General features: G+C 37.5%; 1 protein-coding gene across 1 annotated transcript in view; it reads right to left on the minus strand.

Annotated features, from left to right (window-relative positions):
- MCC (mutated in colorectal cancers) overlaps positions 1-15,825 on the minus strand; it is a 379,504-nt gene that overhangs the window by 121,385 nt on the left and 242,294 nt on the right. The gene's annotated exons all lie outside the window — the stretch shown is intronic.

A 15,825-nucleotide genomic window follows, 5' to 3' on the forward strand; every position in this document is an offset into this window, starting at 1 on the left:
TAGGGAACAAAGAAAGCTGTCTAGAAAACAGAAAGCCTCATTTCTTTAACAGTAGCCATCCAGGCAAGAGGCAATTCAGAAAAGTGCACTGCTGGGGAGACCGGCATAAATGATACGTTTTAATTCTGCTCCAGCATTTTTGCATTGCCCAACTTCACTTTGGTTAAATAAAGTACTTTCTTCTGGGGATGGCAAGTACATTATATCTCAGCTATAGCAGCTATGGTAGAATTAAATTTACCCCATGTATCTCAACTCCAAAGTAAAATTCTTAGGATTTTAAATAAGATCCACAAATGGATTTTCAGTTTTTGTTGTTTGTTTTTTGAAAAGACAAGATCATTAGCAGGTCTGGTCGTCACGGAAATAATTAATGTATCTAAATTTTTCTTTCTTTCTTTCCGGCAAATACTTCTTTTAATTTAAACAAGGACAAATAGAGACATAGGATGTACCTAATTTCATTATTTCGTTTTTTTTTTCTCCTTTTCTTCAGTAAACTTTATGCCTATTCCATGGCAGAAACATCCTTCTCTCACAGAACTGGGCAATTTTGCCACCTCTCAGTCAGGAAGCTACATTTCTGAAAATTTCTGATAACCCCAACCACACACATGGTGGGAAGCTTGGCTGCTTTTTTTGTGTGCCTGTAATTAAAGTATCTCAGGGCCTAACCTCTGTCTACTCTCACTCCTGTTTCCTTATCTGTTCTGTGGAAGCTAACATCTACCTTACCTACTTCCCAGGGATACTTAGGAAATGTTTATGTAAGTGTGGTATGTTATAAGCACTATAAAAATGTTATTTTAATATATGATAAAGTTCAAGGTGGTATTAACAGACTTGTAACTTCTCTTACTTGGGCCCTTAAAATTCATCTCTAACATACTTTATCATGTTTCCCTGTTTATAAAATTTGACAATAAGTCATGTTAAGAACTGTATCCTCTTTGCTAATGGGGTCAGCAGTTGCAGCATGAGCAAGCACCTCTGACGTGTTCTGCTCCCACAAAAGAACCTTGAGGAGCATTGATCTTTAAGGACAAGACTTGAAATTTGAGGGTCAAGACCCACATCAATCTCATTGTCGTTATGCTAATTGGAGTCTCCTAAAGTAAAGGATGGGTGTTTGGCTTCCAATAACAGAATTTCTGCATCTTGAGCTGAGACTTCCCTGAAGTGCTGGGTATGAGTGTCGCTAAAGCTTTGGCCTCAAATATGCTGGGTGCTCTTGTGAACCATTTCTGTTTCTCAGGAGTGTTTGGCCATGACCTCATTGAATCACAGAAAGTGAGTTCCTGGAAGCTCACTCTGATGAGTCTTTTGTACAAAACATCTCATCGCAACTGCATACGTCCGCAAGGAAGTTTTTGAGACGGGTTCTGCACAGCATAACCACAGCATGGTACAAGATAACTTCCCACCAGACAGCGAGACTCTTTTTGACTCTAAAGACGAAAGGAGGAAGCACAGAAAATAGAGCTGTTTCATCACTCCAGTAGCAATTAGCCTGCATTTCTGTCCCTAGACATACTAAGCTTCAGTCAGTCTGGCAATTAGCTGACAAAGGCAAAAATGTACAGACAAGCAAAAGGTGGAAACCCCCTTAACACAGAAAAAGTAATTGGTGGCTCTGTGTCCCATGTCATTTCACAGTGGTTACTGGGCAGCCTCGAAGAAAAGCAGCAGCTTTGGCAAAGAAATTCTCCTGAAATTATGAGGTTTCAAGGCTCAGAGAGCTTTGGCGATATCTGCTTGTCACACCAGGAAGTCCTGGAACTCGTTAGTAATTGACAGTCTCAGGAAGCCTGACCTAAGGAAGGCTCTCCCTTCCCTTCACCCATGATTAATCTAATATCAGTTAAACTTTTTGATTTCAAAAAAGTAAAATGGAAAGCTACCTAAATACTGGTTGACTGCCTTCAGGCACTGTGGGAGCTTTGGGAAAGAAAATAATAATGATAGGAAAGGATTCTGTATTGAAAGCACATCGGACATGTTATTTAAAAAGTAGAAAACAACAGACACATATACCAGTGGATGGTTCATACCAAATAAACACAATTCGGGTCAAACAATCCAAGTACCTGACTTAATACTGATGACCAAGTTCCACTTAAAAAGGGGACAGGCTCCAGAGCTAAAGGGCACAGTTTCTGTCCATGTGATCACAAAACAACACAAGTAAACATCTCAGGCATCAAAAATCATCTCTTGAAAGTTATTTCACAGCTTAATAAGGTCTTGGAGATTATTACACTATTTAATTTCTGCAACAATTCATTTAGATACAGAATATGCTTCATTTTTCTTTCATACTATATGTGGTAAGCTACATCCTACAGCTTTATCATTGAGAAATTTTTGCTTTCTGTGTACATCTCTTCCCCTTATAAGTAACCTTGTTTGAGTAAAAAGGGGCAGGGTGGCAAATATAAGATTTTGCTCTTTCCCCAAACCTTCAAAATACTGACAAAACCCAGGCCACAAGAAAGATCTTACCTATCACCATTTGCCCATCTTAATGTGATTACCTATGTGCTGGATGTACCATAATTTAACCAACAACAAATTACTGGATGGGCAACCAATTTTCTTTGTTATGTAATGCTGCAGTGAAGAACATTAGGACAAATTCCTGGAAATGGAACTATCTGGCCAAAGCTTCTGAGTATGAGATTGCCTCTCTCACGTAAGCTTTGGTAGCCTCTACTTCCGTCAGCCATGTCTGTTTTGCATTACTCCCAACAACTCCAGATATATCATTTAAATAACTTTTCACCCATATGGTTACAAGATGACTTTTAATCTTCATTTTCTTCATTATTTAAAGTAAAATTTTTTCATAAATCTATTGGACGTGACTTTATTTGTAAAGCACCTGTTCATGTTCTTTGCCCATTTTGACAGAACGTTGACTTCTTAGTGTTTGATGTGTATTATAGACATTAACCTTTCCCATATGTTTTGCAAATATTCTTTCCCAGTTAGCTGTTCACCTTTTAATTTATATAGCATTTCTTGACATCTACGTTTTATATTTTTATGTTGTCTCCATAAAAGCAGATTTTTCCTTCTGCTTTTTGTTTAAAAGTCCTTCTTGACTCAGACCAGATAGTTACCTATATTTCCTTCATTGTGATTTTTAAAAATGTAGTCATTTTAAAATTCTTTAATCCATCTGGAATTTCACTGTATACATTAATTATAAATCTAACTTTGCTATTTTTATTTAGTATTTGTCCTGTTTCTTCTGAATAATTAAACCCTTTCTACTGTTCTTATATGTAGCCATTAGCATCTAGCTAACTTCCTTTTCATATTACTTTAAATTGTAGTATTATGATTAATGTTGTATTAGTGTAAAATCTCCCATTCTTTCAGATAAATATAGAATTTTAAAGATTTTAAAAACTCTCAGAGTTTTGGATTAGGACAACGTTAAACTTCTACTCTCTACTCAGTCAGTGTAGTCATGTATAAGACTGAATCCCATGTAATAACGTGGACATTCCATTTATCAATTGTAATTTTCTTTGTAACGGCTCTCCTTAACCTAGACTCAAATATCTTAATGACAAATACCATGTCTGTTTGCTCCCCAGATTATTAGATTCTTAACAGCTAGTATAGTGCAAGAACAAGTAATAAATGAAATCAAAGTGACATAGGACATTTATCTTAAATATCTAACTTAATATCTCTAACCCAAAATAGCTAACGCAGCATCGTGACTCTTGGTGTAAACTGAGCATAGGTGTACAGGGGACTTATAGGCCATTGTGACCACCTCTGATTAATGACATGACCAACTCGAAAGATGGAAACCTTCCTTAATTACTGCAATAGAGACACAAAGGGCAAGAGAAAGTGGAAGGTAATACCGGGGTAGATTAAAATGAACTAAAATCAACAGATTAGGAATTCATGCTTGAGAACTACAGAAACTTTACTAGAGTGAGGTCCTTTTTATGTCATTGCCATGGAGGAGTAGAGAGGTCATCAAACTACTTAAAAAAAGTCCTAGACCCAATGCTAAGAGATTTAAGACATGTAAAGAGCAAGCGTCCAGGACAGGGGTGGGTAGGGAAAAAAGCACCTTGAGTCAAAAAGATGGCCTCAACCATTGTTCCTGACCAGTCTTCTTCCCAAGGCTTTGCCGAAGTGACTCAGCTAATAAAAATCAACCTAGTGGTAAAACCTGGAAGGAATAAAGGTGAATCGTGCCCAGACTACTGACAAGGATCGCATGCACTATTCATGACACCTAGGGAGCACCTCTGCGGATCTAACGATTTACTAGAAAGATGTCTATTGTAGCACTATAACAATGACAAAAACTAAACAACTGAAATGCATAAATGCCTATATACTGGGGAGTAAATGAATAAATTATGGCATATCTACATTTTGCAGCTATGAAAAAGAATGAGATCTATTGGAGATGTTAGCAAGAAAATCATGATATAGTGTTAAATTCAGAAAAAGAGTTAAGATTAGGATGTATCTAATCTGAACTATTTTTATAAAAATGTTTACCATATAAATATTTGTATATTTTATATGAGCATAGATAGATGTTGAACAATAAACACCAAGTTTTAACATGAGTTAAAGAGGGAGTCAGAAATATATGGGATGGGGGAAGAGACTGATTTAGCTTTTTTATGGTACACTTCTATGTCATTTAACTTGTTACAATGGGCAAGCAGAACTTTCGTGCTTTAAAGGAAAGGCTAATAAATTATTATTCTGGAAAATAAACAGACATGTCAACAAATTTTGAAAAATGAATATTAACAATGCAAATGTAAAATTATCTCAGAATTATCAGATGTAGAACAAACAAAATAATGAGCCCCATTAGAACATACTTGAGACAGTCAAGCTTTGATGATTCAAAGCTGGAAAGAGGTACTACAATTAGTTTTCCTTTGATTTCAGGGACTTATTTATTCTGCTTATCTCAAGACAGAGCTAATAGACCAAATGGTTTTGAAAAGGTCCTAAATGATTCTCAACATTTGGGCATATTCCAGGAAGACTAAGTTAATTTAGCTATTCACAGAGTGGCACATTTGACAGGGAAAATGCAAATCAGATTACTGTAGTTAGTGTTCGATGAGCCACTTGAACTGGAGGGGAAGCAGTGACAGATAAGTAGATGATGCTACAGCTGTCATAATTTATTTGAATTTTTAAAGCTTTGTTCGACTTGTTCAGAAAAATATTTAGGAAGCTGTTTGAGATTTGTATGAGATTGCAAATTTTCTGTGGAGCACATCAGGAGATAAATTAAAGACTAATCTACATGATATTCCTTCTAATATATTAAAAATTATAGTCAACTCTAAGGAAGAGATAAAATGGTCCCCAGTCAACCATCCTTACAATACTGTTCACAGATGTTTTCGACCTGTGGCTCATGACCCATAAATAAGTCCAGAAACAAATTTAGTGTTTTGTGATCACCATGAAGATAGATTTTAAAAAGATTGAAAACCACTGCCTTATATGCTCCCTTTTTTCCTTCCCCCATCCCTACACCCTCTACTCTCAACTAGCAGGAACAATGCACTTTCTCTCAAGTCCTATAGACACATCCTGTGCTGATTTTTAAGGAATTGTTTTTGCTATGAAATAAGTCAAGTTCAAGTATCCATCAGAAAATTCAAGAGATAGCCAAGTGTCTGTTATAATGGATAAGTGGCTTTGCTTTTGGATTTCTCCCTAAGAAATTGTTCCTAAATTCCATTTTTGTGTATATTAAAACACCATATAAGAAGAATGGGAGTTACAACAATAAACTTATACGGCTGGGATCAGGCTAGGTTCCTAAGTATTGTATTAACAGTTCAGTACCAGCAGCTGAAGAACAGAAATGACACGTGCCCTGAGTGCGACAGCTAGCTAGTAAACTCTCTAATTTGAAAAGTAACTTTTTGCAGTTGTGCTGCTCTCACTTAGAATTCCAAAGACTACTGTTGCCAGCAGAATTCTTAGTGTAAACACATTTACTACTGAAGCTCTAGCAACTGCCTCCCATAGATCTCAGATCCAACAGCCATAAGTGACAGCTTCCTTGTGCTCAAGACCTATACATTCAGCTGTCTACCAGACCTCTGAACCTAGAGGGACAAACTCAACATACTTTAAACTCAACCTGCCTTCTTCCCTTGCCAGCCAAACTACCCTGCACATCCACCATGTTGCTCTGTTGCCTGCTTAAACCAAATAAGTAAGTGCCAAGAGCCAGGTTCCACATGCCCCTTTGCCTTAGACAGAGACTCAGGAATCCTTTTTGAATTCTTCTTCCTGACTCCTCATTCTACTCATTATTAACTTCTGTTGATCTTACCTCATCAATCTTTCTGGAAACTAGCTCAGGGCACCACTGCTCACCACTGGATTATGGAAAAAGTGTTTTAACTGGTTTTCCTGCCCCTTGCCTTCTCTCCAAACTATTCTCCAAAGTTAGAGCCAACACCCTAAAGTGCAGCTCTGAGTATATCTCTTCTATTGCAAAAAGGTAACTAAAACTAAACAACCCTTTAATAGCCATCGAATAGACTCTACCTTTAGGTAGAGTCCAAATTTCTTAATGTGGCCTAAGAACCACCCCCATCTCACCCAAAGTTATAGTCTCTGGCTATACTAAACCAATTGCAGTTCTCCAGATAAATCATGATTCTTTTCCTTTCCCCATACCACTGAACTCCACATCTCACTCAGATGACCTCTAGAAAGACTGTGAATCCTGGTGGACACCAATCCCATGTGCCCTTTTTCATTCCTATCACAGCATCTAGCACACTACACATGGCTCTGTTTCTTGGGTGTCCTCTACTAAGTTTGTGAATTCCTTGAGGAGTGGGGTTGTGTCTGGCTGGTTTACAACAACTAGCACTGTGTCTGCTGCAATGTAAATATTGAATACACATATGTTAAAGATTAACATTGATCAATTCCTCTGTATGGGGCAATGGGAACTATGGAAAACTTAAGTCAGGAGTTGAAGGTCATCATGTGATTTGCAGTTACACAATGTGGACTTTCAGCAGTGGTCAGGAAACAAAGAACCTCTGAGATGCACAGGATGGAAAACCTAGAGCTAGAGAGTCATGCAATGACTCTCTGCCACATAATCTAAAAACAAAGTCATTAAAATCAATTATATAAGTCTGTTTATGAAGACAATGTCAACATTAAGTATATTTTACCTAAAACCACTTTATATCAAGAAATCACATCAAAAAAACTCCACGATTGTAATAGTTTTAAATTTCTCCATGGTCTTTTTCATTTTTTATCCATATATTTTTGTTTTCTTTTGAATAGCTATAATCAGAACATACATATATTGCTAAATCAGTGTTATTCTGTTTAAGTTTTCCCAAGTGGCTACACAACCTTCATAATTTTAATGACTCGTAATTTTAATGACTGAGTAAATGCCATCAAGTAAACACATAATTTTAATCATATTTAGGTATTTTCTAATCTTTACTAATTCAAAAATGCTGTAACAGATACATAAAACAAATATATAAAATTAATTTTTAGTGAGTTCTGGTAAAGATAGTGGAGTTGGTGGATGCTGTGCTTGCTTCCTCCGATGACCACATTAAAATTGCAACTAAAATATAGAATAAACGACTTGGAGAATCATCCAAAGACTAGATGAACAGAAGTATTATAACTAAAGATATAAAGAAAAAGCCCCTTCGAGACTGGTAAGAGGGGTTGGAGACATGTGGCGGTTGAGAATCGAGAGGGATATGTTGGCTGCAGAGGTCCACTCTGAACAGCAAGGATCCTCAGCCCTATACCAGGCTCCCTAGCTTGAAGCATCACTGTCAGGAAGAGCAGCACCCACAACATCTGCCTATGAAAATCAGCCAGGATTCCATGTATTGGGGTAAGATGGAAGGTGTCTAGAAATCCAGGTGTCCTCTTAAAAGGCCCATGCACAGACTCTGTCATTCCCAGGCACCCTCCCTGGGTGGACAGTGGCTAGGGAGGTGCCAGAGACATATAGGCAGAGACTGAGTTGTGTGGCTTCAGGGTAAGGGCTGGAGGGAAAGCTGCCTTTGTCTCTGTGTTGAACCTTTCTTCTAGGTAGCCAGCAGATAGATGTCATCTTTCTTGTGTTGAGCCCTCCCCCAGCACAGCTAAATATGAATTTTCATTGGCCTGGTAAGCTCTGCTTCTCCGCCCTAGTGACTCCCTGGGACTCCACCCAACCCAACTTGCCCACCACTAGAGGCCTTTTCATGGCTGGCAGTAAGCCACTGTTGGTCTGAACTGCAGTTTTTCTTGGACAACTTTCGGGGGTTTGCCAGCCTAGGCAGGTGGTGGCTGGCCTCAGTGGGCTCTGAGACTTTTGCAGAGCGGCCCCATGCTCAGCACTGGCACCAAATCTGAATCTGCATTAACCTGTTGAAAACCACTTGTCCCACACTGGTGACTCCCTGAGACCCCTCCCCACCCAACTCCCATACCACCAATAACACCTTAAGTTCCTTCAATAGCTGAGACTTATGGACAGCTGGCAGTCAGTGGCAGGCCTAGGGGGTTCTATGAGTCTTCTTTTGAGCTGCCCCAAGCCTGGTACTGGTGATGACTGGCCTTGATTTGCATTGTGGCCTTTCCCCCACAACTCCAGGTCAAGCACAGGCAGCAGTCAACTGTGGATCACTTTGTAGCTCTTACCAGATAGCCCTAGACCAGTCACAGGTGGTGGCTGAACTTGGCCTGCACAGGAGCCCCTTCCAAGAGGCCCCAGAACCAGCACACCTGGTGGCCAGCTTCAATCCATAACATAATACAATCCGATTAGCACCACAAGTAGTGGCACACACAAAAAGTGATCTCAGCAGGCACCAGAGCCCACTGGGGTGAATCGCGCTTCGTGGGATCATCGCCCAGATAATAGCTCATATAATGTGGCCGTGGCTAATCTTTACAGTCAGTAAGCCTCAGAGTCAATCCCACTGGCATGCCAACAGTAATCAAGGTTCGAATATAACAGGAGGGTATGTACAACCCACACAAAGAACACTCCTGGAGCACCCAGCACAGGTGATTGGGGAGACTGGGCCACACAGGAGACCAGCTACATAAGGTTACTTGGCTAAGACTGGGAGACATAGAAGATCTACCTAATACACAGAAATGGACACAGAAAGGCAGCCAAATAAGGAAATAAATATTTCCCAAATCAAAGAACAAGACAAAACTCTAGAGAAAGGACTAAATGAAATGGAGGCAAGCAACCTACCAGATATAGAGTTCAAAACACTGGTTATAAGGATGCTGAAGGAACTTAGTGAGAACTTCAACAAAGAGATAACAAGCATTAAACAAACAAACAAACATAGAGAACATAAAAAAGAACAAGTCAAAAATGAAGAATATAATAACTGAAATGAAGAATACATTAGAAGGAATCAATAGTAGATTAAATGAAACAGAGGACTGAATCAGCAATTTAGAAGACAAAGTAGCAGAAAACATCCAATCAGAGCTGCAAAAAAAAAAAAAAAAAAAATTTTTTTAAAAAATGAGATAGCTTAAGGGACCTCTGGGACAACATCAAGCATATCGACATTTGCATCATAGGGGTACCAGAAGAATATAGAAAACAGAGAATTGAGAACCTATTTAAAGAAATAATGACTGCAAACTTTCCTAACCTGGCAAAGGAAACAGACATACAAGCCCAAGAAGCGCAGAGAGTTCCAAACAAGATGAACCCAAAGAGGCCCACACCATGACACATCATCATTAAAATGCCAAAGGTTAAAGATAAAAAGACACTCTTAAAAGCAGCAAGAGAAAGGCAGTTAGTTACCTAAAAGCGAGTCCCCATAAGACAGTCAGCTGATTTCTCAACAGAAACTTTGCAAACCAGAAGGGATTGGCAGAAAATAGTCAAAACGATGAAAAGCAAGGAACTACAACCAAGAATATTCTACCTATCAAGCCTATCATGAAAAATTGAAAGAGATATAAAGAGCTTCTCAGACAAAAAAAAGCTAAATGAGTTTTCGCCATCACACTAGTATTACAAGAAATGTTAAAGAGACTTCTTTAAAAAGAAAAGGAAACAACAACAACAACAACAAAAAAGGAACATAAATATGAATAAAATGGCAATAACTCTGTGCCTATCAATAATCACTTTAAATGTAAATGGATTAAGTACTCCAGTCAAAAGACATAGGGTGGATAAGAAAACAAGACCCATACATATACTCTCTACAAGAGACCTACTCCAGATTGAAAGACACACACAGACTGAAAGTAAAGGGATGGAAAAAGATATTTTATGCAAATGGAAACAAGAAAATAAAAAGCTGGGGTAGCAACATTTAGACAAAATAGACTTAAAACAAAAGCTATAATAAAAGACAAAGAGGGACATTACATAATGATAAAGGGATCAACCTAAGAAGAGAATATAACCCTTGTTTGACATTTATGCACCCAACATAGGAACACTTAAATACATAAAGAAAATATTAACCAATATAAAGGAAGAGATTTACAGCAATATAGTCATAGTAGAGAAATTTAACATCCCATTGACATCAAGGGATAAATCTTCAAGACAGAAAATCAACAAGGAAACAGTGGCCTTAAGTAACACAAAAGACCAGATGGATTTGATTGATATTTAGAGCATTTCACCCCAAAGCAGCAGAATATACATACTTTCCAAGTGTACATGGAACATTTTCCAAGATAGACCCCATGTTAGGCCACAAAACAAGTCTTAATAAATTTAAGAAGACTGAAATCATACCAAGCATCTTCTCCAACCAAATGAAGCTAGAAATCATTTACAAGTGAAAAACAGAAAAACACATCAACATATAGAGACTAAATAACATGCTACTAAACAATGAATGGGTTAACAATGAGATCAAGGAGGAAATCAAAAGATATCTCGAGACAAATGAAAACGAAACTACAATGACCCCAAAATCTATGGGACACAGTGAAAGTAGTCCTAAGAGGGAAATTCATAGCAATACAGACCTTCCTCAAGAAACAAGAAAAATCTTAAATAAACAATCAAATCTTATACCAAAGGAACTAGAAAAAGAACAACAAAGAAAAAGAAAGAAAATTGATAAACTTTTAACCAGACTGTTCGAGAAAATGTAAAGGACCCAAATAAATAAAATCGGAAATGAAAGAGAAGTGATGACTGACACCACAGAAATACAAAGGATTATAAGAAAATAGTATGAATAATTACATGCCAAAAAATTTGACAATCTGGAAGAAATGGATAAATTCCTAGAAACATATGATCTTCTAAGACTGAATCAAGAAGAAACAGAAGATCTCAACAGACTAGTTACTACTAACAAAATTAAACCAGTAATCAAAACACTCCCCAAAACAAAAGTCCTGGACCAGATGGCTTCATAGGTGAATTTTACCAAAGAGTCAAAGAAGAATTAACACCTATCCTTCTCAAGCTATTCCAAAAAACTCAAGAGAAGGGAAAGCTCCCAAGCTCATTTTACGAGGCCACTATTATCTATTCCAGAGCCAGACAAAGGCATTACAAAAACAGAAAATTATGAGCCAATATCCTTGATGAACACAGATGCAAAAATCCTCAACAAAATACTAGCAAACTCAATTCAGCAATTCATTAAAAATATCATACAGCATGATCAAGCGGGATTTATTCCTGGGATGCAAGGTTGGTCCAATATCCAAAAATCAATTAATGTGATACACCACATAAACAGAATGAAGGGTAAAAATCATATGATCATACCAAGAGATGCAGAAAAAGTGGCTGAAAAAATCCAGCATCCATTTATGATAAAAACTCTCAGCAAAGTGGGAAGTGAGGGAACAAACCTCAACAAAATAAAGGACATATATGACAAACCCACAGCTAACATCATAGTCAACAGGGAAAAGCCAAAAGCGTTTCCTTATAATCAAGAAAAAGACAAGAATGTCCACTTTCACCACTTTTATTCCACAGAGTATTGGAAGTCCTAGCTACAGCGATCAGACAAGAAAAAAATAAAAGGCATCTAAATTGGAAAGGAAGAAGAAAAACTGTCATTATTTGCAGAATACATGATGCTGTATAGAGAGAACCCTAAGGATTCCACAAAAAAACTGTCAGAATGGATAAATGAATTCAGTAAAGTAGCAGGATACAAAATTAATATTAAAAAAATTGTTTGTACTTCTATATACCAATAACAAATGATCAACGAGAAATTAAAAAAACAATCACATTCATAATTGCATCAAAAATACCTAGGAATAAATTTAACCTAATCAGTAAAAGACTTGTACTCAGAAAATTATAAGACAATGAAGAAAGAAACTGAAGAAGATACAAATAAATGGAAGCATATACCGTGCTCATGGATAGTAAGAATTAACATTGTTACAATGTCCATACTACCCAAAGCAAAATATAGATTCAATGAAATTCCTATCAAAATACCAATGGAATTTTTCACAGAACTTTAACAAATAATCCTAAAATTTATATGGATCCACAAAAGACCCAAAATAGCCACAGCAATTTTGCAAAAAAAGAACAAAATTGGAGGTATCACAATACCTGATAACAAACTATACTACAAGGCTATAGTAATCAAAACTGCATGGCATTGGCATAAAAACAGACCCATAGATCAACAGAACAGAATAGAGAGCCCAGAAAAAAACCCATGCCTGTATTGTCATTTAATTTACAACAAAGGAGGCAAGAATATACAATGGGATAAAGATGGTCTATTCGATAAATATTGAGAAAACTGAACAGATATATGCAAAAAACTGAAACTGGACCACCTTACACCATATACAAAAATAAATTCAAAATGGATTAAAGAGTTAAATGTAAGACCTGAAACCAAAAAACTCTTCAAAGAAAATACAGCAGTAAACACTCTGACATTGCTCTTAGTAATATTTTTTCTTATATATCACCTTGGTCAAGGGAAACAAAAGAGACATCAAACTAAAAAGTTTTTGCACAGCAAAGGAAACCATCACCAAAACAAAAAGACAGCCTACTGAATGAGAGAAGATATTCACCAATGATATATCTGATAAGATGTTAATTTCCAAAATTTATAAAGAACTCACACAACTTAACTAATCATCAGAGAAATGCAAATTAAAACCACAATGAGATATCACCTCACCCCTGTCAAAATGGCTATCATCACTAAATCAACAAACAAGTGTTGGTGAAGATGTAGAGAAAAGGGAACCCTCATGCACTGTCAGTGGGATTGCAAATTGGTGCAGCCACTACGGAAAACAATACGGAGATTCCTCAAAAAATTAAAAACATAACTAGCATATGACCTAGCAATTCCACTTCTAGGTATTTATCTAAAGAAAACCAAAACATTAATATGAAAAGATATATGTGCCCCTATGTTCACTGCAGTGCTATTTACAATAGCCAAGAGATGGAAACCACTAAGTGCCCATCAATAGATGATTGGATAAAGAAGTTGTGGTATGTACACACCCTGCCAAGTCTCACCATTTGCAACAACATGATGGACCCAGAAGGTATTATGCTAAGTGAAATAAGTCAGAGAGAGAAAGAGAAATATCATATGATCTCATTTTTATGTGGAATATAAAGAACAAAATAAACAAACAAGACAGAAACAGATTCAAAGATTCAGGGAACAAACTGATGGTTGCCAGGTAGGAGAGGTGTTGGGAGGCAGGGTGAAAAAGATGACGGATTAAGAAGTACACATTGGTAGTTACAAAACAGTCATGGGGATGTAAAGTAAAACATAGGGAATACAATCAATAATACGGTAATAACTATGTATAGTGCCATGCGGGTACTAGACTAGTCAGGGGGATCATTTAATAAGTTATGTAACTGTCTAACCATTATGCTGTACACCTGAAACTAATATAAAATAATGCTGAATGTCAACTGTAATTGAAAAATCAAAAAAGGTGGGAAGAAAGGTGAAAGGAAATAAGAGGTTCAAATATCCTGGTATAAAACAAATAAGTCATAAGGATGTAATGCACAGCATAGGGAATATAGTCAATAATATTGTGATAGTGTTGTACGGTGTTAGATGGTTGCTGGACTTATCTTTAGGTATATAAGTGTTGAATAACTATAGTGTATACTTGTGACTAATACAATATCGTACGTTAGCTATATTTTAATAAAAATGTTTTAAAAAATTAATTTAAATAATTAGGACAGGCTAATATTTTCCTCATTTTAGAGGATTATTTCACTACCTGAAAGAACCTGAAAAGAATGCACATTTGGAACAGTTCACATGAGCAATATTCGTAACAGTGGCTAGTGTAATTATGGAATAAAAGGGCTCGCAAATCAAAACACATGACTGGTAGACGAAGAGGAATGAGCAAGAAAGGCAGCTGTGAGCAGTGACGGAGAAGAACTGAGAAGGGAAGAGATGCTGCTGAAATAAAGATTAACAGGAATTTAGACAAGCAAGGTACAAGCAGACTATGTTCCTGAAAGACACGAGAAAAGCAATTGTAGATTTACTCTCGGTTCTCAATTAAGTTAGACTCCACCTCCCCTGTCCTCCCTTCCGCGCCCCTTCCCGCTGCAGCTGTCCCTGAAACAGGACCTCACAGACGTGAGTGGACCATCTTGCCCTCCCTTCCGCGCCCCTCCCCGCTGCAGCTGTCCCTGTTCAGAAACAGGACCTCACAGACGTGAGTGGACCATCTTGATGTCTCTAAGAGCACAGTAGCTTTTCCAGTAAGGTGGCTAGATGCCAGACTTAAACGTGAAAGCCATAACAGACAGCAGAGGATTTTGACTTTTTCCCAGTAGTTGGGGGACTAGAAAGCAAGAAGAGGAAAAACAAACAAGGGAGAAGTGGCTACCAGAGCAGAAAATTTATGGATGTTTTCGGGATCATAACTGAAGGAACAGTAGAATCTTGACCCACTATGCCCATGATAAGCGGTCACTCAATAATACTCCTTCCTCATCCCCAGTTCTGGCCCTTGCAGTGATAGCTAAACTTCTGCCAAAAGCCTGATTCCTTCCTCAGTAAGCTTCCTATAATTAAAATCTGATTCAGCACTCATGTAAATATTATTTCTCACACAACTGTCATCTTCTATCATCCCTCTGCTAACCTCAACAATTTTCCCATTCTACTTCCACTGTCAAAAAATAATAAAATACTCCTAGATATCTCATTCTTAATTAACGTTCTGTTTTCTTTACTCCTACCCTAGTAGCATGGATCCGGCTCTATGGGAGGTAAAGGGGATCTAAAGTCTTCCCGAAAATACAGAGCTGTGGTCTCAAGTCAGTATAGTCCCATTTCTATGTCCTTTATTATATCAAAAAATTTAATTGCAATATTAATATATCCTCTAAGAAGCCAGATTACTGTTAAGCCTTGAGTTCAGCAAAGCTTAAAAAGAAAATGGTCAACAAGTCATACTCTACTGCTAAAGGTGCTATATATCTCATGCACATTTCCCACCCCCATGCTGCTTCTGTGCCGCATTCAGTACCCTACAGAGACCCTTTAGAACACAGTCTGTGCTTTCAGCAATAACTGACATCCCTGTAAATCCATGTAATGTTCAGAAAATAAATCTAGTGCTCTCTGCTGCTCATATAACAACATTAATCTTATGAACAGTACCACAGAGCACCCTCCTTTCCTCCCCTCCTCCCCGCCCTCCATCTGCTTTAAGTAGGGCAAGTATTTTACTCATGTTAATTGTTCTGACAGATGAGGATCAACACTGCTTTAATCCATTTGCAGCCTAGCACTG

The sequence above is a fragment of the Pteropus alecto genome, unplaced genomic scaffold, assembly GCF_000325575.1.
Source record: "Pteropus alecto unplaced genomic scaffold, ASM32557v1 scaffold20, whole genome shotgun sequence".
Classification (NCBI taxonomy): Eukaryota; Metazoa; Chordata; class Mammalia; order Chiroptera; family Pteropodidae; genus Pteropus; species Pteropus alecto.